Source organism: Diospyros lotus, chromosome 12, assembly GCF_014633365.1.
Source record: "Diospyros lotus cultivar Yz01 chromosome 12, ASM1463336v1, whole genome shotgun sequence".
Taxonomy (NCBI): Eukaryota; Viridiplantae; Streptophyta; class Magnoliopsida; order Ericales; family Ebenaceae; genus Diospyros; species Diospyros lotus.
This window is the reverse complement of record NC_068349.1, coordinates 22,304,907-22,332,416: the sequence shown is the minus strand read 5'-3', so window position 1 is coordinate 22,332,416 and position 27,510 is coordinate 22,304,907. Positions and strand designations below refer to the sequence as shown.

Genomic DNA, 27,510 nt, shown 5'->3' with positions numbered 1-27,510 from the left:
GGGATACCAAGAATTATCGTTATGGATCATGGGAAGCAATTTGACTGTGACTCCTTTAGAAAATTCTGTGACGACCTAGGGATTCAACTAAGATTCGCTTCAGTGGCATACCCCCAAGCTAATGGACAAGCTGAGGTCAGTAACCAAACCATATTACATGGCCTAAAAACCTGACTTGAAGGAGCCAGAGGCACATGGGCCGACGAGCTTCCCACCATTTTATGGGCTTATTGAACAACTAGTTGGGTCGTTACTGGAGAAACTCCGTTCAATCTGGTATATGGGACAGAGGCTTTAATCCCCATTGAAATTTCAACTAAGTCCCCAAGACTGATGGCATATGAGGAAGAGGATGGCGCGACGAATTTTGAAGCGTTGCGAGAAAATTTGGATCTGATTGAAGAGCAGAGGGATAACACTGCCATGAAGATAGCTGCATATCAAAGAAAAATAGCCAGTTATTTCAATTCTCGGGTAAAGAATAGACCCATGAAAGAAGGAGATCTAGTACTTCGAAGATCTATTAAAACCAACGTGCTAAGGGATGATGGAAAGTTACGAGCAAATTGGGAAGGGCCGTACCGGATTCTAAAGCTGATTGGTCCCAACACTTGCATTTTACAGACTCTTTCAGGAGACACCATGGGGAAAACATGGAATTTGAACTATCTGAAGTTGTATACGAACAATGTACCTGAGAAAATATCTGCAATAACATAAGTCTTAAATGGGACCATGGACGTAGGCACATTTAGCCGAACCACGTAAAAATGCTTGTGTGTGCATGTTTGTCATTTTTGGAAAGGGAACTCGCACATGATCGAGCCCGTTGCCCCGCCTATGGCCCGGCAATGGGGTAAAATGCGATCGAGCCCGTTGCCCCACCTATGGCCAGGCAACGGGGTGAAATGCGATCGAGCCCGTTGCCCCGCCTATGGCCCGATAACGGGGTGAAATGTGATCGAGCCCCTTGCCCCGCCTATGGCCCGACAACGGGGTAAAATGCGATCAAGCCCGTTGCCTTGCCTATGGCCCGGCAACAGGGTGAAATGCGATCGAGCCCGTTGCCCCACCTATGGCCTGACAACGGGGTGAAATGCGATCGAGCCCGTTGCCCCACCTATGGCCTGGCAACGGGGTGAAATGCGATCGAGTGGTTTCCCCCCACTCGGCGTAACCGAGTGGGGGTCCACTCGGCATGACTGAGTGGGGGGGTCACTCGGTCATATCGAGTGGCCTCTTCCCCCAACTCGGCCCAACCGAGTAGGGGTCACTCGGCCATGCCGAATGACCCTTCGGGATTGACGATTCAACCGAATGACCCCCGTCTCTCGCCAGCCAAATGGGCCCTAAAATTCCCAGAATGGGCCACGAGAATCTCGCTGAAAATACTGCGAGACCTCTCTCTCCCCTCTACTATAAATATGAGACCCCACCTTCATTTCAAGGTACGCAATTTTGAGTAATTGAAGTACATTTTTCTCATTTTCTCTCGAGATCTGACTTAAGCATCGGAGGGTTTGCGCGGGGACCCCCACCCGCGTCCTAATGGTGCTCTCATTTTGTAGGCCACTCGGTCACCAAGACCACTCGTCATCAAGGCCATTCGTCACTAAGGCCACTCAGTCACCAAGGCCACTCGTCATCTTCAGGCCACTCGTCATCAAGGCCACTCGTCACTAAGGCCACTCAGTCACCAAGGCCACTCGGTCATTTTAGGCCACCAGATCATTTTGGTCCACCAGATCATCAACTCTATCAAATTATCAGATCTGGACCTTTACTAGATCCAATTGCTTGTCAAGATTCTCATCAGCAAAGACACGACTCCCAAGACTTTTGCGTCTATCCGCAATTAAAATTAGATTGTTGTATTTTGGCAACAACAAAACCTATAAAAGGATTTGGGTCATTTAATTATATTTCTAGTTGGACTAGAATAAGCCCACTTAAGATTCTAATTAAATTAGAATTAATGGGCTAGCCCAATCCATTAGGGTTTTAGAAACCCTAGGATATTTCTATATAAATATCCCTTTATAGGTTGCCCATAATTGTAGAGAGTTTTTGGTGTAGTTTTTCAAGTGTTGAAAAACGTATTGCCGTTCACTCTTCCCCATTTCTTTTTGGCATCGATTTGAAACGAGGGGGTTGTTTTTTCGTCCATACACAAGCTGCGCAAAGGAGAAGGAGCTAGCATTCCTATTCCGCTTTCCTTGCCAACGGACGCGTGCCGCATATCACGAGTTAGAGGCCGGACACTTGGAAGGCTTGAATCCGCGAACGACTCGATAATCTAAAGGTTAGATTTATTTATTTGTTTGTGAATGATTTGATTTCGACGTTGATCCAATCGCTGGGATCGGGGTAAGGTTCAAAATTTTTGAACTACCCTGCTTGCCCCGTAGCGATCTTGCTTTACTTTCAGGACCAGTGTAAAATCGTGGCCATGCGTGATTGGCAGTAGGAAACATTGCCATGAGTGATCGCAATTTACCTCGTTGCCGGGCTATAAGCGGGGCAACGGGCTCGATCGCATTTTACCTCGTTGTCGGGCTATAAGCGAGGCAACGAGATCGATTGCATTTTACCTCATTGCCGGGCTATAAGCAGGGCAACGGGCTCGATCGTATTTTACCTCATTGTCGGGCTATAAGCGGGGCAATGATTGATGCTCAAAAATGTCAAAATTTTATTATATTAATACCCCTAGTTTAATCTTAAAATTAGTTTTAATTGAATATTTATATGCAATTTGTGGTTATATGCAGGTTTAAAAAATTAATATAAAAAAATATATAATATATAAAAAATAGTAATAATAAAATAAATATAATATAATATATAATATATATAAATATAATACCTATATAAATATAAAGCATATATATATATCATATAAGTGCATGCGTGAAGCATATATATAATATAATATATAAGCATATAATATATATAACATTATAACATATTATAATGTCTTGGCAGCCATGCGTGAAGCTCAATCCGATAAAACCAACATTCATTTGGATGCTTCACAATACCAATTCGGATGGATGAAGTCCAAGTACTGTTGAAGATCAAACTCATTCGAATGACTCGTCCCTTATCTGGATGTGCCCTCTCCAAATCATTCAATGTTGTTTCGAGCACCATCATCGGAATCCCTTTTTGAAGATTTTGTCAGAGCACGCACAAATGACCGTGGTGACACGCGACGTAATTTCTTCTTTGACCAGGGCCATTTGCAGAGTATATACATTTATATATATATATCGTCGGCTTCAAGAAAGAGAGATCCCCATCCGCCATTTTAACTAGAATAAGGGGAAAAGCACACTGTTCTATTCCTTTCTTTTTGTTCTTAAATTCCATTAGTTTTTTTGTTTCTTCATGTTGTTCCAGTGTTCTTCATTTCAGTTACTTACATTCTGCAGTTTTCCTTTCTATTCTTTTCATTTTGTAACTTTAATTCATTGTTCATCTACATTTCTCTAATTTCAATTTCAGTATTTACATTCCAGAACTTTAATTCCTATCTCTTTAATTTTTTTAGTTGGAGATGTGTGGCTAAGCTTAAGCTTGGGCCAAGGCAAGGACTATGTCTAGTACCACTGCTTGCCCAAGAGAGCCGAACTCCGATTGAATTAACAAAATGCTTATTTGAATTGAAAAATGTGTGTATATTGAATCTTTGGGTTTGAGTTGAAACATAAGCCTAACTTAGAGTCTCCATGCCATGTATGGAGGTTACTTAAAGTGGAAATGGTTTCATACTCAAGCTGGAATGATTAATCTGCGATCCAATTTATGGTGGTTACTTAATCCAGACTCTCTCATGCCATGTGTTGTTGCCGAAATACAACAATCTATTTTTAATTGCGGATATTTTCTCAAGTACATTGTTCGTATACAACTTCAGATAGTTCAAATTCCATGTTTTCCACATAGTGTCTCCTGAAAGAGTCTGTAGAATGCAAGTGTTGGGACCAATCAGCTTTAGAATGCGGTACGGCCCTTCCCAATTTGCTCGTAACTTTCCATCATTCCTTAGTGCGTTGGTTACAACAGATTTTTGAAGTACTAGATCTCCTTCTTTCATGGGTCCATTCTTTACCCGAGAATTGAAATAGCTAGCTATTCTTCTTTGATATGCGGCTATCTTCATGGCAGTGTTATCCCTCTGCTCTTTAACCAGATCCAAATTTTCTCGCAACGCTTCAGAATTCCTCGCGCCATCCTCTTCCTCATATGCCATCAGTCTTGGGGACTTAGCTGAAACTTCAATGGGAATTAAAGCCTCTGTTCCATATACCAAATTGAATGGAGTTTCTCCAGTAGCGACCCGACTAGTTGTTCGATAAGCCCACAAAATGGTGGGTAGCTCATCGGCCCATGTGCCTCTGGCTCCTTCAAGTCGAGTTTTTAAGCCATGTAATATGGTTCGGTTACTCACCTCAGCTTGTCCATTAGCTTGGGGATACGCCACTGAAGCGAATCTTAGTTGAATTCTTAGGTCATCACAGAATTTTTTAAAGGACTCACAGTCAAATTGTTTCCCATGATCCGTAACGATAATTCTTGGTATCCCAAACTGGCACACAATGTCTTTCCATACCATGGCCTCCACTTTTCATGTCGTAATGGTAGCCAATGCCTTACTTCAATCCATTTGGTGAAATAGTCAGTGGCCATTATTAAAAATTTTCTTTGCCCGGGTGCTTGAGGAAAAGGTCCCAGAATATCCAAACCCCACTGAGCGAAAGGTATAAGCTGGAACACAGGTTGCAATTGAGATATCGGGGCAGATTGGACCGGAGCGTGTCAATGACATTTGTCACATGATTTGACTTTTTTTAACGCGTCTGACCTTAATGTGGGCCAAAAGAAACCGGCTCTCAAAATTTTGGTTGCTAGGGCTCTTGCTCCCAAGTGCTCTCCACATATTCCACTATGAGCTTCTGCCAAGACATATTCGGCCTCTTGAGGGCCTAAAAATTTGAGAAGAGGTGTAGTGTAAGCTCGCTTATATAATATCCCGTCTATGATGGTAAATCTTGAAGCCCGCATCTTAAGTCTTCTTGCTTCTTGTGGACCATCTGGTAATTCATTGTTAGTGAGATGATGATAGAAAGGCGATCTCCAATCCACTCCTACCTCCACATATGATACCTCTTTTTCTTCGATGCTCGGCTGATGAAGCATTTCAACAAATACTGCTCTTCCTGTTGTCTCTTTAGTGGACACTAGTTTAGATAAAGCATCAGCATGTCCGTTGAGCAATCTGTTTATTTGTGTTAACTGTGTTAGTGTAGGTGCTCTAGACCCAATCAAATTGGGAAAATTGTACACTGACATTTATAATCATATTTCATATTGAATAAAGAGTTATTTAATTCTATAAGAAGTCGTTCTATTAGTTTCTTGTTATTAATGTAATGATCGGATGAAACTAGATAGAAGTCCATATGATGTATACTGTGATTAATCTATAAAGATGTGAGAAGATGCATCACAGTTTCTTGACATCATTAAATGTCCCAAGTCGTAGCAATGTTAAGAATGGACATTGACAATTGCGGTAAGACTTGTATGTGCTATGTTTTTGCTATGTGATAGCAATGGGGACTCACACCCATAGGCATGGGGATGCCTAGACAAGTATATAGGTGACCAATGTTGGAGAACGTGTCACTGGACATGACTCGCCATGAGAATCCATTTTGGTTATATGTTGATGGTATTCTCATACGAGATGGGTGTAACTAATCCTTGGACCTGAGGTTGTCACGGTCATCTCATAAGAAGACCGATATGCTTTGACATCGTTTCGATGGGCCTAGATAAAGGCTGCATGTGGGCGATCGTTGGGTATATCTTGAGGCTTATGGAGATGGGTGCGTAACCAAGAAGGGACTCGTCTATCCCTTGATAGAGGATGATGTATCTAAGGCGCCTTTGGTGGATATTCACTTTAAATCCATGGCCATGGTGAAAGAGATCAATAAGGAGTTATTGATTCACTTTCTATTAAGTGCAGATATCCGGATAACCGAAGAAAGACTTATGTGATCATAATCAAGCAACACATTGCCAACTTGAGATCACATAGGATACATTGACGAGAGGATCGAATTACACGGTAACCATGCTCGTGAAAGGTTATTTGCGGATTACGAATCCTTCTGAATAATTGGGTAGGCATGATGCCTTGCTAGAGGCCAATCTTGTCTTATGTGTTCGTACCGGCACATTGCCAACATATTCGGAAGCCTAATGAGTCATACGCAATAGGCACGGTCCCTGGTTTAAACTAGGAAAGCGGACGTATGGTTAAGTGGGACACTTCGGCAAGAAGTTGTGCTGTCGTAGGTTCTCACGGGAAAAGAACATACAGACGTAATGACGTCGATATGACGAGGGGTCGTCATAAAGGAAAAAGTTTCCTAAAATAGCAATTGATTAAATTAGAAAGAAGTTTCTAATTTAATAATTTGGGCTTAATTTAATACTTGGGCTAAATAAAGTATTTGGGCTAAATATTAAATTAAATTAAATATTTGAGCTAAATTAGATTTGGGTCAAATATTAAATAATAAATATTATATTTGGGCTAAATAAGATTTGGGCCAAATATTAAATATTAATTATTTGGGCTTGAATTAGATTTGGGCCACATATTTATAAATGAATTTGGGCCACTTTAATTTCTAGTTGGACTAGGATTAATGGGCTAGCCCAATCCATGTTCCCAAGGGTTTGGGAAAACCCTAGGAGGATGCTTCATTATAAATAGCCCTTTATGAGATGCCCAAATTATGCCTCTTATTTTGTTGGTTTTCAAGAGTTGAAAATCAATTATTTTCCCGTCCATTCATAAGCCTTGTTAGGAGAAGGAGCTAGCACTCCCATTCCGCTCTCCTCGCCAACGGACGCGCGCCGCGTATCACAAGTTAGAGGCCGGACACTTGGACGGCTCAAATCCGCAAACGACTCAAAATCTAAAGGTTAGATTTATTTTATTTCAATTCATAATGTGCGGATTCGGTTATGTTGTTATTTGTGAAATAATTAAATAATTGTTGCGTTTGTATTTTTGGATTGCAAAATATCGTGTATGACAAGGAAAAGGGCAAAACGGGGTTCGGGGTGCATACGGATGCACTGGGGCGTCGAAAGACGCGGCCGAAGGGGGCCGCGCGCGCTGGGCACGGCCTGGGGCGGCCTGGGCGCGGCCCTGCGCGCTGGGGCGTGGCCGCGCGCGCGCATGGCGCGCACAGGCGCGGCCGCGCGCGCGCAGGCGGCCCCAGCCGCGGCCGCGCGCGCGGAAGGCGGCCCCAAGCGCGGCCGCGCGCGCGCGCAGGCGCCGCAAGCGGCCCACGCGCGCGCATTGCGCTGCCGAACGCGGGCGCGACACGCGGGTTGGACCCGCGAGCAGCGCGCGGCCCGCGGGTGCGACCCACGACCCGCGCGCGGGCGTGGCCGACCCGCGCGGCCCCAGCGGCCCGCGCGCGCGCTTGCGCGACCCGCGTGGCCCCTGCCGCCCGCACGGGCCGCGGCCGCGCGCCCCAGCCGCACCCAGCGCGCGCCAGACGCGGCCCAGCCGCGCCCAGTACGCTTCTTGGCTTTTTTTTTTGGCCTACCCAGCCACCTCCCGCTCCCTCGGGCTTGGTTTTGACCTTTCCCCGGGGTCCACGTGAAGCACCCGGGCCGACCCTTCGGTGGCCCAGTGCGTTCCGTTCCTTTTGGAGGGGCCCGGCCAAATTGTTTGGCTATTTAATTTTATTTTTATCCGATCCATGAGTGTATGACACTTATGGGCCGTGATTAAAAATGGGCCAGGGCCATTAATTGGGTTATTTATTAATTATTGGGCTGCTAATGTATGTTTGACATACATTGGTTGATCCAAGGCCTGTTGAGCCTTGTTAGTTAGACTAATGGATGGAGCCCAAACCCAACACAATTAAAACAATTTTGTTTTTTCAAAATTATATAAATTTTCAATTTATTGAAAGCGTTTCATTAAAATTGAAATAGATGCGACAATTAATTAACATAATCTAAATAAATCAATGTGATTGATTGCATGGGTGTATGGTATGGATCGAGTCGACCATTTATTTTATGTTGGGAATGAATGCTTGTAAATTTGGTTTTTGAAATAGGGCCTGCGTGTCCTGCCTCTCTTATACTCTGATGTACATTCTCTTCTCATCTCACTCCCCCCGAATGTAACTCGGGGCTTCTGATTCTATGTAATGTATGTAGAATAGAATAGAGTAGCGATAGTTGTAGTTTGTATGAAGAGCAAGAGATGGAGCTAATTTGAAGACAAGATTCGAAGACCAATGAAGGCTTGAAGAATGTGCTTATGAAGCAAGATGTGATTCTTCACCTAGGTTTGACCCGCTAGCTTTCCTTTTATGGCTCGAGGGAGCTAGCCGTAGTTATCCATACCATACACCAGTTTGAGTCGTTTATTATGCATTATTAATTTGATTAATTGCATGTGATGAGACCTAAATAAATAAATAATAAATCCCTCATTAATATTAAGCCAACTTGCCTTCCATCATTATGAAGCATTAGGTTTCTAGCTGGCACTTGATTTGTTGAGTCACTCAAGATCATGTGTCACCTATGATTCCTATACTTCATGGGCCATGAGATGTCCCTGAATGATGGATCTGACTTAACTAGAAAGGTGGGGTTTGTTGAGTCACTCAAGGCCTTACTGAGTATAGAGGCAAAGATTGGGAGTCACATAAGATGTGCTTGACAAGGAGTTGTCAACCCAATGAATCTAGGAGTTGCATGGAGATGCAATTGGTAGCAAGTACCTACCTAATCGATCCTAACACAATTTGTTGAGCCACTCAAGGTTGTGCGAGGGGAGATGGGATCCTAGCCTACTAGGAAATCTTCCAACGGGATTTCCCGAGTTATGTCTTGAGGGTGGCAAACTCGTAGAAAATAGTGGGAGCAATCATAAAATGTTACTTTTTGCAATTTATGATTTCGTAATTAAATATGATTATAACATTTATCTCTATAATTCAGGTTGTTGATCCAGAATGTCTGGAAACGTGTCGATAAGATCGATACTCGATGGCAATAATACCTTCAATGGGACAAATTTCCTCGATTGGGAGATGAATGTGAGGATAGTCCTCACTCATGAGAAGATCCTCTATACGATAGAGACACCTCTTCCTCCCGAACCATCACTCGAGGATGCCGTAGCACATGAGGCCTGGAAGACACACAAGGGTGATATGATCACTGCTCAGTGTATCATCCTGGCAGCCATGACCCCGGAACATAGGCGTCAGCATAAGGGTTATACTGCTTATGAGATCATGGCTAGGCTCAAGGATCTTTATGAGGAGCGAACTAGGCATGAACGTTATGACGTTGCCAAAAAGCTCTTCAGGTGCCGTATGGCTGAGGGATCATCTGTTGAAAAGCATGTCACTGAGATGATAGGCTATATTGACAGATTGTCAGAGCTTGGTATGGGTATGGATGCAGAACTTACCCTTGATTTTGTGCTACAGTCCCTTCCTGATTGTTATGGACAGTTCATCATGAATTTCAATATGATGAATATGGATAAAACTCTTGGAGAGTTACTGTCCATGTTGCGGGAAGCCGAGCCCGAGATAAACAAGAAGGCTAAGGGAAATGTTCTCTTAGTTGGAGGTCCCAAGGGGCGCAAGGGCAAGCCAAAGAGTAAGAAAGCCAAACAGAAGAAGAGTTCTTCCACAGCGCCATCTGGAGGAGTCCAGAAGACTAAAGCCTGTAAGGGCAAGGAGGATGCGGTCTGTTTCCATTGTAACAAGCCGGGCCATTGGAAACGGAACTGTAAGGAATACCTTGCAGAGGTGCAGAAGAAGAAGAGTTCTACTTCAAGTACTTCAGGTATTTATGTTATTGAAGTTAATTTATCTACTTCTGATCAGTCCACATGGGTATTAGATACTGGAACTGGTGCTCACATTTGCAGTTCTGTGCAGGGGCTTAGAGGTACGAGACGATTGACTCCAGGAGAGGTGGACCTATGCGTCGGCAATGGATCAAGAGTTGTTCCATTAGTTGTAGGGATTTTTTCATTGACATTGCCCTCTGGGCTTATGTTAGATTTACATAACTGTTACTTTATTCCTAGTTTGACTAGGAATATTATTTCTATTTCTTGTTTGGACAAAGATGGATTTTCATTTTTATTTAAGAACAATAGTTGTTCATTTTATAAAAATGAGTTGTTTTATGGTAAAGCAACAATATGTAACGGTTTGTATGTTCTTGATATTGATACTCCTGTTAATAACATAAATATTAAGCGACTGAAATCAGGTGATTTAAATAGCACTTATTTATGGCATTGTCGCCTTGGCCATATAAATGAGACTCGCATATCCAATTTGTATAAAAATGGATACCTTAGCACATTTGATTATGAATCATATGGTGCTTGCGAATCTTGTTTACTGGGCAAGATGACTAAGTCTCCTTTTAAAGGAAAAGGGGAAAGGGCCTCAGAAGTGCTAGAGCTTGTGCACACTGATGTATGTGGGCCCATGTCCACCCAGGCTCGAGGTGGGTATGTCTACTTCATAACCTTTACTGATGATAGATCACGTTTTGGTTATGTGTATCTCATGAGACACAAATCTGAAGCTTTTGAAAAGTTCAAGGAATTCAGATTCGAAGTAGAGAAACAAACTGGAAAAAGCATTAAAGTACTTCGATCAGATCGAGGTGGTGAATACTTGAACAGTGAGTTTCTAGATCATCTGAAGCAGAATGGGATTCTCTCACAATGGACTCCACTTGGAACACCAGAGATGAATGGTGTGTCTGAAAGGAGGAATAGAACCTTGTTGGACATGGTTCGATCCATGATGAGTCGCACTGAACTCCCCATTTCATTTTGGGGATACGCACTCCTCGCCGCGATCTTTATTTTGAATAGGGTTCCAAGTAAATCAGTTACTCAGACTCCATATGAGATATGGAAAGGAAAGAAGCCAAGTTTATCTTTCCTTAAGATTTGGGGTTGTGAAGCTTATGTCAAGCGTGTTGATAGTAATAAGCTAGAATCCAAATCACTGAGGTGTTTGTTTGTGGGATATCCAAAAGAAACAAATGGATATTACTTTTACCACCCACAGGAACAAAAGGTGTTTGTTGCCAAGCATGCGGTATTCCTTGAGAAGGAATTCTTAGATGCTGTGGTTAGTGGGAGGAATGTTAAACTCGATGAGATTCGAAGTGATCCACAAACAGATACTCCCCTCCAGGAACCCGAGGAAGATCAGACACAAGATGTTGTGTCAATTCCCCAATCTTCCACACAAGGACTTCGTAGGTCAACGAGAGTTCGTCATGAGCCTGAGAAATATGGATTTCTCATCTCGACACATGGAGATGTGCTTCTGGTTGAGAATGACGAACCAAATACCTATAACGAAGCAATGTCAGACATTGACTCTAGGAAATGGCTTGATGCCATGAAATCCGAAATGGATTCCATGTACACTAACCAAGTATGGACTTTGGTTGACCCACCTGAGGGTATTAGACCCATTGGGTGTAAGTGGGTCTTCAAAAAGAAGACTGACATGGAAGGCAATGTACAAACGTACAAAGAAAGGCTCGTGGCCAAAGGTTTCAGTCAAAGACAAGGAGTTGACTATGACGAAACCTTCTCGCCTGTAGCAATGATAAAATCCATTCGGATTCTGCTTGCAATAGCTGCCTATCATGACTATGAGATTTGGCAAATGGATGTCAAAACAGCTTTCCTCAACGGAAACCTGATTGAGGATGTGTATATGACACAACCCGATGGTTTTGTCATCCAAGAACATGCAAATAAGATTTGTAAGTTACAAAGGGCCATTTATGGTCTAAAGCAAGCATCCCGGAGTTGGAATCAACGTTTTGATGAAACAATCAAAGAGTTTGATTTTTCACAAAACGAAGATGATCCTTGTGTTTACAAGAAGATTAGTGGGAGTGCGGTGGTCTTTTTAGTCCTCTATGTAGACGATATATTGCTCATAGGGAATGATGTTCCCATGTTGCAATCAGTTAAAAAATGGCTTTCAGAAAATTTCTCCATGAAGGATTTGGGAGAAGCAACCTATATTCTGGGAATAAGGATCTATAGAGATAGATCCAGGAGGTTGTTAGGACTCTCCCAAAGCACGTACATTGACAAGGTGCTAAAGAGGTTTAGCATGGAAGATTCTAAGAGGGGAAATCTTCCTATGTCACATGGAATACATCTTTCCAAGGCTATGTGTCCGAAGACACAAGATGAAAGAGATAGAATGAGTCGAGCACCATATGCCTCAGCCATTGGCTCGATCATGTATGCCATGTTATGTACGAGGCTTGATGTCGCATATGCTTTGAGCATATGTAGTAGATATCAAGCTGATCCAGGTGAAAAACACTGGATTGCAGTGAAGAACATCCTTAAGTACTTGAGAAGGACTAAAGAGATGTTCTTGGTATATGGAGAAGGAGAGCTTACCGTGAAGGGGTTCACGGATGCCAGTTTCCAGTCCGACCATGATGATTTTAAATCACAGTCGGGATTCATATTCTGCCTGAATGGCGGGGCCGTTTGTTGGAAGAGTTCCAAACAGGAGACAGTTGCAGATTCAACAACCGAAGCCGAGTACATAGCAGCCGCCGAAGCAGCTAAGGAGGTTGTATGGATCCGTAAGTTCATTGGTGAACTTGGAGTGGTGCCTAGCATTGTTGATCCAATAACAGTGTATTGTGACAACAATGGAGCCATCGCGCAAGCGAAGGAACCACGGTCTCATCAACGGACCAAACATGTATTGCGGCGTTACCATTTGATAAGAGAAGTTATCAGCCGGGGTGACATGAGTATAGAGAAAGTACCGACGGACAACAACGTCGCAGATCCCTTAACTAAAGCTCTATCCCAGGAGAAACATGAAAGTCATGTTCGATCATCAGGTATGAGATACATGAGTGATTGGCTCTAGTGCAAGTGGGAGATTGTTAGTGTAGGTGCTCTAGATCCAATCAAATTGGGCAAATTGTACACTAACATTTATAATCATATTTCATATTGAATAAAGAGTTATTTAATTCTATAAGAAGTCGTTCTATTAGTTTCTTGTTATTAATGTAATGATCGGATGAAACTAGATAGAAGTCCATATGATGTATACTGTGATTAATCTATAAAGATGTGAGATGATGCATCACAGTTTCTTGACATCATTAAATGTCCCAAGTCGTAGCAATGTTAAGAATGGACATTGACAATTGCGGTAAGACTTGTATGTGCTATGTTTTTGCTATGTGATAGCAATGGGGACTCACACCCATAGGCATGGGGATGCCTAGACAAGTATATAGGTGACCAATGTTGGAGAACGTGTCACTGGACATGACTCGCCATGAGAATCCATTTTGGTTATATGTTGATGGTATTCTCATACGAGATGGGTGTAACTAATCCTTGGACCTGAGGTTGTCACGGTCATCTCATAAGAAGACCGATATGCTTTGACATCGTTTCGATGGGCCTAGATAAAGGCTGCATGTGGGCGATCGTTGGGTATATCTTGAGGCTTATGGAGATGGGTGCGTAACCAAGAAGGGACTCGTCTATCCCTTGATAGAGGATGATGTATCTAAGGCGCCTTTGGTGGATATTCACTTTAAATCCATGGCCATGGTGAAAGAGATCAATAAGGAGTTATTGATTCACTTTCTATTAAGTGCAGATATCCGGATAACCGAAGAAAGACTTATGTGATCATAATCAAGCAACACATTGCCAACTTGAGATCACATAGGATACATTGACGAGAGGATCGAATTACACGGTAACCATGCTCGTGAAAGGTTATTTGCGGATTACGAATCCTTCTGAATAATTGGGTAGGCATGATGCCTTGCCAGAGGCCAATCTTGTCTTATGTGTTCGTACCGACACATTGCCAACATATTCGGAAGCCTAATGAGTCATACGCAATAGGCACGGTCCCTGGTTTAAACTAGGAAAGCGGACGTATGGTTAAGTGGGACACTTCGGCAAGAAGTTGTGCCGTCGTAGGTTCTCACGGGAAAAGAACAAACAGACGTAGTGACGTCGATATGACGAGGGGTCGTCATAAAGGAAAAAGTTTCCTAAAATAGCAATTGATTAAATTAGAAAGTAGTTTCTAACTTAATGATTAAATTAGAAAGAAGTTTCTAATTTAATAATTTGGGCTTAATTTAATACTTGGGCTAAATAAAGTATTTGGGCCAAATATTAAATTAAATTAAATATTTGAGCTAAATTAGATTTGGGTCAAATATTAAATAATAAATATTATATTTGGGCTAAATAAGATTTGGGCCAAATATTAAATATTAATTATTTGGGCTTGAATTAGATTTGGGCCACATATTTATAAATGAATTTGGGCCACTTTAATTTCTAGTTGGACTAGGATTAATGGGCTAGCCCAATCCATGTTCCCAAGGGTTTGGGAAAACCCTAGGAGGATGCTTCATTATAAATAGCCCTTTATGAGATGCCCAAATTATGCCTCTTATTTTGTTGGTTTTCAAGAGTTGAAAATCAATTATTTTCCCGTCCATTCATAAGCCTTGTTAGGAGAAGGAGCTAGCACTCCCATTCCGCTCTCCTCGCCAACGGACGCGCGCCGCGTATCACAAGTTAGAGGCCGGACACTTGGACGGCTCAAATCCGCAAACGACTCAAAATCTAAAGGTTAGATTTATTTTATTATGTATGTGATTGTTTGATTTCGACGTTGATCCAATCGCCGGGATCGGGGTAAGGTTCAAAATTTTGAACTACGCTGCTTGCCCCGTAGCGATCTTGCTTAACTTTCAAACTGAAAACTCTGAAATGTCTGTGCTAAGTCTTTTACTTTACTCAAGTATTGGGTCATTATCTGCTCTCTGGTTTCATATTGTCCCTGAAACTACTACATAATCAACTGAGAATCACTATGAGCAACCAATCGTGCTACTTCCAATTTTCTTGTTATCCTCATTCCAGCGATTAATGCTTCGTATTCAGCTACATTATTGTTACTAGGAAAAGAAAATCGTAGGGAATACTCTAACGTCTCTCCCTCAAGGGATACGAGTACTATTCCAGCGCCACTCCCCTGTGAACCAGATGCTCCATCAACAAACAACCATTCTGCCTGCATATTTTCTGTTGCCTTACCAGAGTGTGTACATTCCACAATAAAGTCATCCAACGCTTGTCCTTTTATAGCTTGTCGAGGTTGATACTGGATATTATATTCACTTAACTCAATGGACCATTTGGTAAGGCGACCGGAACATTCGGGCTTTTGTAAAATACTTTGCAAGGGCTGATCTGTAAGCACGATGATCGAATGAGCTTGGAAATATGGCCTCAACTTTCTGGATGCGTTTAACAGTGCTAATGCCATTTTTTCTGCCACTAGATAACGCGTCTCGGGGCCCTGTAATACCTTGCTGACATAATATATTAGTCGATCCACCTGTCCTTCTTTCCTGATTAATACTGCACTTATGGCTTCATCACTTATCCCCAAGTATAAGTACAATGTCTCTCTAGTTTCTGGTCGTGTTAATAGGGGAACTTCTTTCAAATACTCCTTTAATGCTTCGAATGACTTTTGGCATTGCTCTGTCCACTCAAATTTTTTTCCTACTCTTAATGTTCGCAAGAAGGGTAACTCTCTTTCGGCTGACTTGGAGAGAAAGCATCCAAGAGCTGCCATTCGCCCTGTCAATCGTTGAAATTCCTTAGTTGATGCTAGTGGTTCCTGATCGAGACTGTCGAACCTCGATGATTGTAAAAATATATTTTGGATCTGCAGCAAGGGTGCGACCCCAAAGTCGTCTCTCAAAGGAACCTCAATACAAATCTGTCATGACAAGAACTGAACGAGGGGGGGTTTGATGAAAAAGAAAGTATGAAGATTGAGTAAAAATATAAAAACGAAACTGTCTATGGATCCAAACGCAATCAGTTACAAATCTTTCCCTTAAACTAGGTTTTCATCATCCCTTCTTATAGATTAGATCTAGCCGAGTTTCAACACCCAAAATCTGCATAAATAAATCTCCAGCAACCGTCTAGAGATCAAATCAAAGTTGATATAAAAATCAAAGAAAACCTCCTTCAATCAGTCTACCAATTTTAATCTTCATTCACACAGATTCCAGAACCTAGTATCCATAACCATCCATACCAAGTTATTTGTTTCTGCTTCTTTCCTTCGTGTGTTGTATCAACCGACCATAACATTAAAACCGCAATATAGAAAAGAGAAATCCACCCCGTATATGTTCATACAACCATCTTGAACATGCTCTAGAATGAGCGGAAAAGAAGTAGAGAAAACTTAAAACAAATATAATTGAAATTCAAACCAGATTTCGTAGAAGCTTTCGGGATTCAAACCATGGAATGAGTTCGGATTTGCAACTGATTACAAGTGTTTAGCCCTCCATGGAGAAGAAAACAAAAATAGAGAAAAAATGGCTACTGTTCATGAGACAAAAAAATATATATATCTCTCTCCCACCTAATGGCCTCCTAAGGTGCTTAAATAGAGCTTAAGGAGGAAACCCTAGGTTACCGCAACTTCACAGCCGATTTTGAATAGGATAACGTGCATTATGGGCTTCATCCCCTTCATAAAAATTGTATATCAGGAAGAGTATATGAATTTGGGCTTTTTAATCACTTGATTTGGATATCGGACGCCCAAGTTATGGCCTTTTAAAGAATCAGTGTCCAGTGTAGCTTTCCTAATTTAACCCAGCTATCTGGTCCTGAATTTGAAGCGATGTTTGGAGGCCCAAACGAACTCGAATTTGGACAAATCATACCATTCCAGAAAACCTAAGAAGTCCTATACAATATCTCTGAAGACAATATTCACGTTCTGGGATTATAACTTGGCCAAAAATTTGAAAGAAGCACAGAAGGTCAAATCTATCAGCACACTTTTGCTTCTTTGTCTCCAATCTCCTTGTTTTCCTTCTTGCCATTAAAATTCCTTATGACCCAGGAAGCCCTAATCTGTCCAAAATAAAATAAAATAGTGTGAAGCCCAATTCCTATAAAATAAAATAAAACAAAATCAAGATGAATAAAATGACACAACTAACGTGCAAAAAGACTAAATATGAGGGCTAAATAATATGAAAATATGCGCTCTATCAGTTCCATGTCCAATATTGCTTGTATTTTCTCAGGGTTTGCCTCGATTCCTCTTTGCGTGATCATGTATCCCAAGAATTTTCCAGACTGTACGCCAAAGGCACACTTTGTTGGATTTAACCGCATCTTGTACTATCTAAAGACTCCCAGCACTTGCGCTAGTTTTTCTACATGGATTCGTCCTTTCAACTTTTCACAATCATGTCATCAACATATGCTTCCATTGTTTCGCCCAGCAGTTTTTTAAAGACTTTATTCACCACGCGCCGATAAGTGGCTCCGGCATTCTTGAGTCCAAAAGGCATGACTTGGTAGCAATATGTCCCATTTTCAGTGATGAATGAGGTCTTCTCCTGGTCTGGAGGGTACATCATTATTTGGTGGTACCCTGAGAAAGCATCCAGAAAGCTCAGAAACTGGTATCCAGATGTTTCGTCCACAAGACGGTCGATCCGTGGTAGCAGGTATGAGTCTTTGGGGAATGCCTTATTGAGATTGGTGAAATCCACACAGACACGCCATTTTCCATTAGGTTTTGGGACCATAACAACATTGGCCAACCACTCTGGATATAATACCTCTCTAATGAAGCCTGCTTTTAGCAATTTGTCAACTTCCTCTTCTAATGCGTGTAGCCTATCAGGGGCAATGTTTCGCTTCTTTTGTCGGACCGGCTTGAATTGGGGTCCACATTCAAGTGGTGACATATTACTTCTGGACTGATTCCTGGCATATACGTCTGAATTTTCTCGCAGGCATTTTGCAATTTCTTCTTTCGTATGCTCCGGAAGTTGGGACCCCACATACGCTACTTTTCTCGGAATCTGATTCACTCAGACGTACTACTTCCAATTCCTCACAAGTTGAGGTTTACGTGCAGCTCCTTCCTCCAAGGATTTATGTATGGCTTTCTCAGCGATGGATAAAGTTTCTTCAGCTCTTTTCCCTTTTGTAGACTGATAGAGCACATATTTTCATATTATTTAGCCCTCATATTTAGTCTTTTTGCACATTAGTTGTGTCATTTTATTTTATAGGAATTGGGCTTCACACTATTTTACTTTATTTTTCCAGGTTTAGGGCTATGGGAGCATGAGATGGGGCATGAGACGTCTTGATGGAAATAAGATATCTTGGAAATTGGAGATAGAGAAGTAAGGGCAATTTTAGCAGATTTAACCTCCTGCACTTCCTTCAGTATTTTGGCCAAGATAAAATTCCACAATGAAGATGATGTCTTCAGAGATACTGTAGAGGACTTCTTGGTCTTTCTGGAATGGTATGGTTTGTCCAAATCAGAGTTCGTTTGGGCCTTCAAACAGCACTTCAAAATCGGGGCTAGGAAGTTGGGTCAAATTAGGAAAGCTGCACAGATGCTGATTCTTTAAAAGGCCATATCTTGGGCGTATGATATCCAAATCAAGTGATTCAAAAGCCCAAATTCATCTAATCTTCCTGGTCTACAATTATTATGAAGAGGCCAAAGCCCATAACGCATGCTAACCTATCCGAAATCGGCTGTGAAGTTGCAGTAACCTAGGGTTTCCTCCTTAAGCTCTACTTAACCACCTTAAGAGGCCATTAAAAAAAGAGTATTCTTTTGAAGGGCATGAACAGTAGCCACCTTTCCTTCTCTCCATTGTTCTTATCAAGATGGAAGGCTAAGGATTCTGTAATCAGTTGCAATACCATCCTTGTTCCCAGTTTGAGTCTTTGGTTTTAATGGAAATCTATTTTTTAGTTTTAACTTTATTGTTCTCTTGTTTCTGTTCTCTCTTAAATCTGTGTATGTGTTGATACCGGTTGGATGAATGCATGCATTGTCTTTGTTTGAGAATCCAAGGTTTTTGTGCTCGGTTGAGGCTTTAACTAGAAGCAAGAACAACCTGTTTGGATGGTATTTCAATCAGTCTCGAATCTGTGCAATAAGGGGAATCAAAATTGATAGATTGAACTAAGAGGTTTCTGAAATCTTTTTATTGGTTTTCTTTCCAATCTTTGGCGGTTGTTAAAGGATTTTTCTGATTTTTGATTTGAGTATTAGAACTAAACAATTTGTTTATTGAGAAGGCTATGAAAACTGGGATAAAAGGTTGGTTTGCAACTGATTGCATCTCGATTTATTGTATTCTTGCTTATTTTGTTTTCTGTTTTTCATCAAAAACTTTCCCCCCCATTTAGCCTTGTTTTGACAGATCCGTTTGAGGTTCGTTGGGAGACGACTTTGGGTTGCACCCCTATTGCAAATCCGAATCATCATTCATCTAATCTATTGGTGTTTGACAGCCCCGATCATAGACGACACATAGCAAGTTCGGGCTTTCTTCTGATCTCCCCGAACTTGTCCTACTCCAGCGGGTGTGGGGAATTTCATCAATAGGTAGCATGAGGATACTACAGTCCTTAGATCATTGAGTAAAGGGCATCCCAAGATCATATTGTATGCCGCCGAGGAAGTTTTAACCACCATAAAATTCGCTTGTTGAGTTACGAGTTGGGGATCCACACCTAATGTGATAGGCAGCTGAATTGATCCTGCAACTGGAACCGCTTCTCCAGTGAAGCTATATAGAGGTGAGGATACTTTCTTCAGCCGGTCATGAGATAAATGCATTTGTTCAAAATAGTTCCAATAGATCAGGTTGACAGAACTGCCACTATCTACCAAAATTCTACTGATGGGGTGCTTGGCTAGGACTACTGAGATAACCATGGGATCATCATGTGGGAGTATTATATCACCTCGATCGGTTGGGGCGAAGGTGATTGGCTCTTCATCATCTCTGACCTCCATTACTGAGTTAACTTGGTAGGCTTGACGGGCGTATGCTTTTCGGGAGGTTGATGTGTCCCAACCTAGGGTTTCCCCACCTGAAATAACGTGAATGGCCTGTTGAGTCGGCTCATTGTCTACAGGAGTATCTTGCCGACGATCTCCTCCTCTCTGTTGTTGCCTCGGGTTTGGCCTTTCATGCCCATCACGCCTATCTCCCCTTTGCCAGGGTTCCCTATTTTCTTCTTCCTCGTGTCTCACATATCTTTACAAGTGCCCCTCACGAATGAGCATCTCAATTTGATTCTTCAATTCTCTGCAATGATCAGTGGAATGCCCCCTGGTTCGATGGTATCTGCAATACTCTCCCTGATTTTTTCCCATGGGTCGGTCAACTCTGTGGGGTAGTTTAAGGAGTCCTTCTCCCTCTACTGCGGCTAATATCGTTGATCGGGGTTGTAAAAGTCGAGTATAATGATTAAAATGAAGTTTTGGTACATCCGGTCTTCTATTCCTTTCCTGTTGTCGAATAGACTCTTCTTCCCCTTCACGTTCCTTTCTCTTCCTTTCTTTGTCTTCTTTCCCCGCCACATTCCTCATAATCTCAGTGTGAAGGATATATCGGTTCGCTCTGACAAATAGATCGGTTAGGGACGTTGGAGGGTCTAAAGAAAGTGATTCTTGAAGAGATGCGAGACATGTCCCTTGGAGTATAGCAGATACTGCCACTTGAGCCGGCAAGTCGGGGATTTCAAGAGTAGCATTGCGAAATCTATCCACAAATTGAAGCAAGGATTCCTTATTCCCTTGTCGTATGCTGAGCAAATATGTGGCATCCTTTTTTCTTCGACTGTTAATCATGAAAGCCTTGGTAAATTCTGATCTAAGCTGCCCAAATGATGAGATAGAGGCTTCTGGAAGGCTGTTAAACCATGTTCGAGCATGCCCTAATAGTGTTAAGGAAAATGCTCGGCACATTACGTCGTCGTCCCATCCGTGCAATATCATCAGTGACTCGTAATTCTGAACATGATCGTATCGGTCGTCTTTTCCTGAATAGAGGGTGATTTGCAGCATTTTGAATTTTCGAGGCAGAGGTCTTTCCAATACATCTGCAATAAAAGGACATTTTCTACGCTGGTGTTCTTCTGTTGCATGGATTAATTTTTTCTTCACAAGCACCTCTTCTACTACTCTTTTCATGTCATCATGCATACTAGCTGTTGTTTGGTTGTCATGTCTTGTTGGTGTACTGGTCACTGTTTCATAATACCTCCGCCGTTGAGGGCTTCTGGTTCTGTTTTCCCCTCTTGGGTTTTCATTTTTCCGAGGCACGAAATGTGGGATCCTTCTTGGTGGTGGCGATCTGGGCCTACCCTCCCATGGAGTCATAGATCGGGAATGTGAGTCGGGAGTAGCCTCTTGATAGGAATCAGCTCCCGCCTCGGGCTGAGGTTCAAGAGGTGGCATAAACTTTTTCAGAGTATCCGGCAATGTCCCTCCAGGCATCATACTTTGGAGTACACCAGCCATGTCTCGTAACACTTGCATTCCTTCAACGTGTTGTTGTCTCAATGCTTCATACTCTTCCCATGGGACCGTACGTGGTGGCTGTCGTGAGGTCCCAGCCTGATCAGTAGGGAGTGATCCTGAGCCGACGTTATGTGGTGATGGGATTGGTTGGTTCTCCATCTACTGGTTTGGAGAAGTGGGGTGATCGCTGATAGCATGCATATTTATACCATATTTTGGCATTTCACTTCATTCTTATTAGGCCATTTGAAGTAATTTTTGCTGATATTTCATTGTTTCTATTTTATTATGCTTCAAATTGTCCTTACACTATTTTCTATCTTACCTCTATGGATCCAGGCTTTAGGGAATATTGGATGGGCTAGAGAAGTGGCTCACTAAAGGAGCTTGGGCTTACTTTCAAGGAGCAAACTTGGGCTACTCAAATTATGCTGTTTTTGGGCTTACTTGTTTTCTGTTGGGCCAGGCCCAACCCTAGCCTTCCTAGCTTTCCTTTCTTAGCCATGTATTTAAGGCCTCTTAGCATTAATTTTCAGAGAGGATGATATAGAAGGAGAGGAGAAAATAGAGAGGATTCTGCCCGTTTTTGTTATTGTAGCATTTTTCTGTTTTCTACATCTTTTGTTCCATTCTGTTTTCCTTGCTGTAATGATAGGCTAGAACATTTTGTAACCGGTTGTGTGTCTTGAATCCATGTGGAATTTGAGTCCCGGATGAGCTACAAGAATCTGGTTTGTTGTTTGTTTCTTATTCATTTCTATTTGGTTTAGTTTGAGCAGATTTGTGAATGCATGGAGTTCATGGCAGGTTTGTGTGAACTTGCATGGTTTCATTTTCTGTTAAATGCTTAAGAGAACAGAATGTTATAGCCGGTTGGTATAACATCTCGGAAATGAATATTGTGTGCTTGAACGGTTGTTCTTGCATAGGTCCGGATAGGTTGAATAGAGAGTGAATGGTTGCATTTTGTTTGCAAGAGATTTCTGCATTCATTTTGTTATTTCCAATCATTCTAATCCTTGGACGGTTGTTGGGGATGCTTTGAGTTTGTTTTCCGGAGATCAAAACATCTAGCAAGCCAAGACATATAGGTTGGACAAGGAAGATTCCACATAGGAGACAAATACACAGCCGGTTGCATATCTTTTACTGATTTTTCATCATCTTTATCTTTCTGTTTTGTTAATTAGTTTTCTGTCAAACCCCCCCCCCCCAAACAAACTGTTATTTGTATTGGTTCTCCTTGTTGGTAGAAGAAGGTGAGGCTCCTTGTGAGAGATGACCTAGGGTGCACTTTGTTGCAAACTAGAGAAGAGATTCATAGATCTCTAATTCTGGAGCGGTTCGACAATCGCTGGCCAGAATTTTGGCGCCGTTGCCGGGGAGCCAAGTTTTTCTTCTAAAAACATAGAGGACCGACCCTATTTTATGTTTGTTTTGTTTTCTTGTTTGTGTGTTTTATCTGTTTTGTGTTCTTGGTGAAAAGGTTATCAGTTGTTGATAAGGTTATCAGTTTGGTGTTCTTGGTGAAAAGCTATTCTGTTCTTGAGATAAACTGATAGCAAGCAGCAACAGAGAAGCCTCATTTGCCTTTTCGATCTTCTTTTTGTTTGTGTGTATTTTCCTTTTTTGTTTTCTCCTTTTTGGAATCATTTTTGAACCAAGAAGTGGCTGTTGGAGAGGGCTGCACAACCTGAACAACTGAAAAAGCAACCCTGCAGCAACTGAAAAAGCAAAACACCTGCAGTCCTTCTCTGATTTTTCAGTATCACACCTTGTTTGTGTCCTTCTCTGGTCTTCATGTGCTCTGATAGGCTCTGAAAAGCAAGCTCACATAGCAAGTAGACAAGCCTGCAGCAGATCAGGAGAGCATAACTATTTTTAGAATGCTCTGAATCCCACTTTTCTGCCTCTGACAGCAGATCACCTGACCAAGAGGATATTCCATTTTTCTTTCTCACATTTTCCTTTTGTTTCCTCTCTTTTAACACTCCATTCAACGTTGTCTTTACCTTCCACACTAATCTCCATTTTCGTTTGGCAGAAGACACCAGCAGCTGCAACCATAAGAAAGCAACCACCAGCAGCCTTCCATTCAGCAGCGGTTTTGACCATCTTCATGACAGATAGCATTATTTAAGGATTGAGCTTGAGATACCGGTGCTATCCTCTTCCTTTCTCATCCCTACTTGATATTCTTTCAAGTCCATATGCTTTCCTTGATGTTTTCTTGCATATAGAGTGGTTTCTAAGGCAAAATAGGAGTAGGTTTTGAGGGAAAAAAATCAGTTTCCCGGTTACTGTTCATAGCTTTTCACTTGCTCCGATTGAGCTGATTTTTGGTGTCCAAAGAAATGGGGGTGTGGGGATCAATAGTCACCGATTTGCTATGAAAAGAGCCTTTTTTGGCCAAATTCCAACGTTTAGACCACTTTTTGGGCCATTTTGTGTTTCTCAGTGGCTAATTTTGTGTGGTTTTTAGTGTTTTTAGGTCCCTCAGTGTTTTTGTGTTGAAATTTTGTGAAAAATTGCATAAAAAAATCATCTAAGGGCTTATTGTTTGACCTGTTTTTGTGTTTGTGTGTTTTTTGTTTTTGTTTGTGTGTTTTTTTGAGTTTTTGAGTTCTTGGTATGCATAGGCCATTTTGTGTGCTGTTTTTGAGCTGATCTCTAAGTGCATGACCAGATCCTCTAAGGAAAAATTACTTGATTTGGATCTTGAATTAGAGACTACTCTTAGAAGGCAAGCTAGAGAACTTAAGTCTCGGGATAGGATTGACCCTAACAGTACTTCTAATACTTCATCCGAACCTATTCCAGCATTCATCAATATGGCAGATAATGGTAATGGAGATAATGCAAATAATGCAAACAATGCAAATAATGGTAATGGCAATAATGGAAATCATGGAAATAATGCAAATCATGGTCATTTGGATGGCAGAACTATTAGAGAGCTGGCTGAACCTGATGTGCATTACCAGCCCCTATGTATTCAATACCCACAGCTAGATGCCAACTTCGAACTTAAGTCTGGACTGATCCATTTGTTGCCCAAGTTTCATGGCCTTGCAGGAGAGGATCCACACAAGCATCTGAAAGAGTTTCATGTGGTTTGCTCAACCATGCGGCCACAAGGAGTAGATGAAGAGCAAATCAAGCTAAGAGCCTTTCCATTCTCACTTGATGGATCCGCCAAAGATTGGCTCTACTACCTGCCACCAGCTGCCATTACCAGCTGGGATGGATTGAAGAGGATCTTCCTGGAAAAATTCTTTCCAGCCTCCAGAACAGCATCAATAAGGAAGGAAATTTGTGGTATAAGGCAGATGAGTGGTGAAACTCTACATGAGTATTGGGAGAGGTTCAAGAAGTTGTGTTCCAGCTGTCCTCACCATCAGATAAGTGACCAACTCCTAATTCAGTATCTCTATGAAGGTCTAATCCCCATGGACAGATACTTGGTAGATGCTGCAAGTGGAGGAGCTTTGGCAGAGAAGACCCCAGCAGCTGCACAAGAGCTGATATCAAAGATGGCACAAAATGCCCAGCAATTTGGCACCAGAATTAACACTCCTACAAAAGCCATCAATGAAGTCAATGTGGCTGCCACTATGGACCAGCAAAGGATGGAAAACAAGCTTGAGGAATTGGCTTCCATGGTCAGGCAGTTGGCATTAGAGAGAAAGCAACCCCAGCAGCAACTTTGTGGCATTTGCTCCTTGCCATCCCATACAACAGATCAATGCCCACAGTTGCAAGAAAATAATGAATCTGTTGCTGGCATCTTCCCTGGTAGACCTTTCCAGCAGCACAATCCACCTTTCCAGCAGCATCCACAACACAAGTATGATCCATACTCAGCCACCTATAATCCAGGTTGGAGAGACCATCCAAACCTCAGATATGGCAGCCCTTCCAATCAACATGTGCACCAACAGCAGCCATACCAGAATCAACCATTTCAGCAGAGGTTCCATCCTTCAAGCAACCATGCTCCACCACCAAGGCAGAATCAAGCCATGCAACAAGCACCACCATTACCCAAGTCAGAACCTACCTTAGATGATCTTGTTAAGCAACTAGCAGCCAACACACTCCAATTCCAACAGAAAACAGAAACCACAATTCAAAATTTGGAGACCCAAATAGGCCAGCTAGCCACAAACATCAATGAGTTAAGGAGTCAAGGTTCGGGGCAGCTTCCTTCACAACTAGTTGCCAATCCAAGGGGTAATGTTATTGCCATCATGCTTCGAAATGGGAAAGAAGTAATCAACCAAACCCCTCCACCATCATCAAACATGGAGCAGCATGTAGAGAAGCAGAATGTAGAGGGTAGCAAAGAGCAGCAACCCTCCTCAGTCCAAGAAGCCAAGCAACCAAACTCCAGCTATCAAGAACAAGGAGAGTCTTCCAACATCCAGCCCCTACCATTCCCACATCGAGCAACACAAAACAAGAAAAGAGCAGAGGCCGAAGTGGATAAAGAGATTATGGAAACATTCCAGAAAGTTGAAGTCAACATTCCCCTCCTTGAAGCCATTAGACAGATCCCCAAGTATGCAAAATTTCTCAAGGATTTGTGTACTCACAAGAGGAAGCTTATGGGGAATGAGAAGATCAACCTTGGGAGAAATGTCTCTGCCCTTATCCAACCTGCCATGCCAGCAAAGTGTAAAGATCCAGGGATGTTCTCCATTCCTTGTACTATAGGAGACATGCAATTTAGCAATGCTTTACTAGATTTAGGTGCATCCATTAATGTCATGCCTAACTCTATTTATGCTTCATTGCAGTGTGGTCCTTTGAAGCCAACAGGAGTGGTTGTCCAACTAGCCAATAGAAGTACTGCACACCCCACTGGAGTCCTAGAAGATGTGCTGGTTAAGGTTAAGGATTTAATCTTTCCAGCAGATTTTTATGTTTTGAATATGGAAGATAACAGCACACTTGAGCATGCACCCTTGATCCTAGGGAGACCATTCTTAAAAACTGCTAGAACTATTATCAATGTGCATGAGGGTACACTTTCCATGGAATTTGCTGGTAACACAATTAACTTCAAGATACTTGATGCCATGAAATTCCCTGTCGAGGATCATTCCACTTTTCAAGTAAATAGAGTTGACCTGTTAGTGAATGAAGCATGTTCTGAGTCTTCTGATTTAATTGATGAATTCCCCACTGTGCATGAGTTCCCAGATACGATTAATTGCACCAATTGTAGTGATGGAGAGAGTCAATGTGCTGCATGCTTAGAGATTGTTGAATTTTTGCATAGACATGAGTTTGATTTTGATGCTAACATTTCCCAAGTGGAAGATAGTGCTGCTAACCTTGTTGAGCAGGTTGATAGTGCCTTGGAGTTAGAGTTCCAGTCAAATAGATCAGCCCCCTCTTTCCAGCAGCCACCAACCATTCAGTGCAAGCCCTTGCCTCAGCACCTCAAGTATGCATTCTTGGAGAAAGATGAGAAGCTGCCAGTCATCATTGCAAACAACTTGCAGCCTGACCAAGAGAGAAAGTTGCTGGATGTGCTGAAAAATAATAAGAAAGCAATTGGGTGGACTTTAGCGGACATAACTGGAATCAGCCCCTCTGTTTGCATGCACCGTATCTTATTGGAGGAAGGAGCAAAGCCAGCAAGGCAACCTCAAAGAAGACTTAACCCAACCATCCTTGATGTGGTAAAGCAGGAGGTAAGTAAATTACTTGCAGCCGGTATTATTTACCCTATTTCTGACAGCAAGTGGGTGAGTCCCGTGCAGGTTGTTCCAAAAAAGACGGGCATCACGGTGGTCCCAAATGAGCAGAATGAGCTCATCCCCATGAGAGTGCAAAACAGCTGGAGAGTCTGCATTGATTATAGAAAGCTGAACCAAGCAACCAGAAAGGATCATTTCCCCCTCCCATTCATTGATCAGATGTTGGAGAGGTTGGCCGGTAAGTCGCACTA

At 42.2% G+C, this 27,510-nt stretch overlaps 1 non-coding gene across 1 annotated transcript; it reads right to left on the bottom strand.

Moving 5' to 3' along the window:
• Positions 1–24,849: 24,849 nt before the first annotated feature.
• Positions 24,850–24,954, bottom strand: LOC127787772 (small nucleolar RNA R71). Its single transcript, XR_008020236.1, has one exon. It is a non-coding gene; the product is annotated as a small nucleolar RNA R71 (small nucleolar RNA).
• Between the last annotated feature and the right edge of the window lie 2,556 nt (positions 24,955–27,510).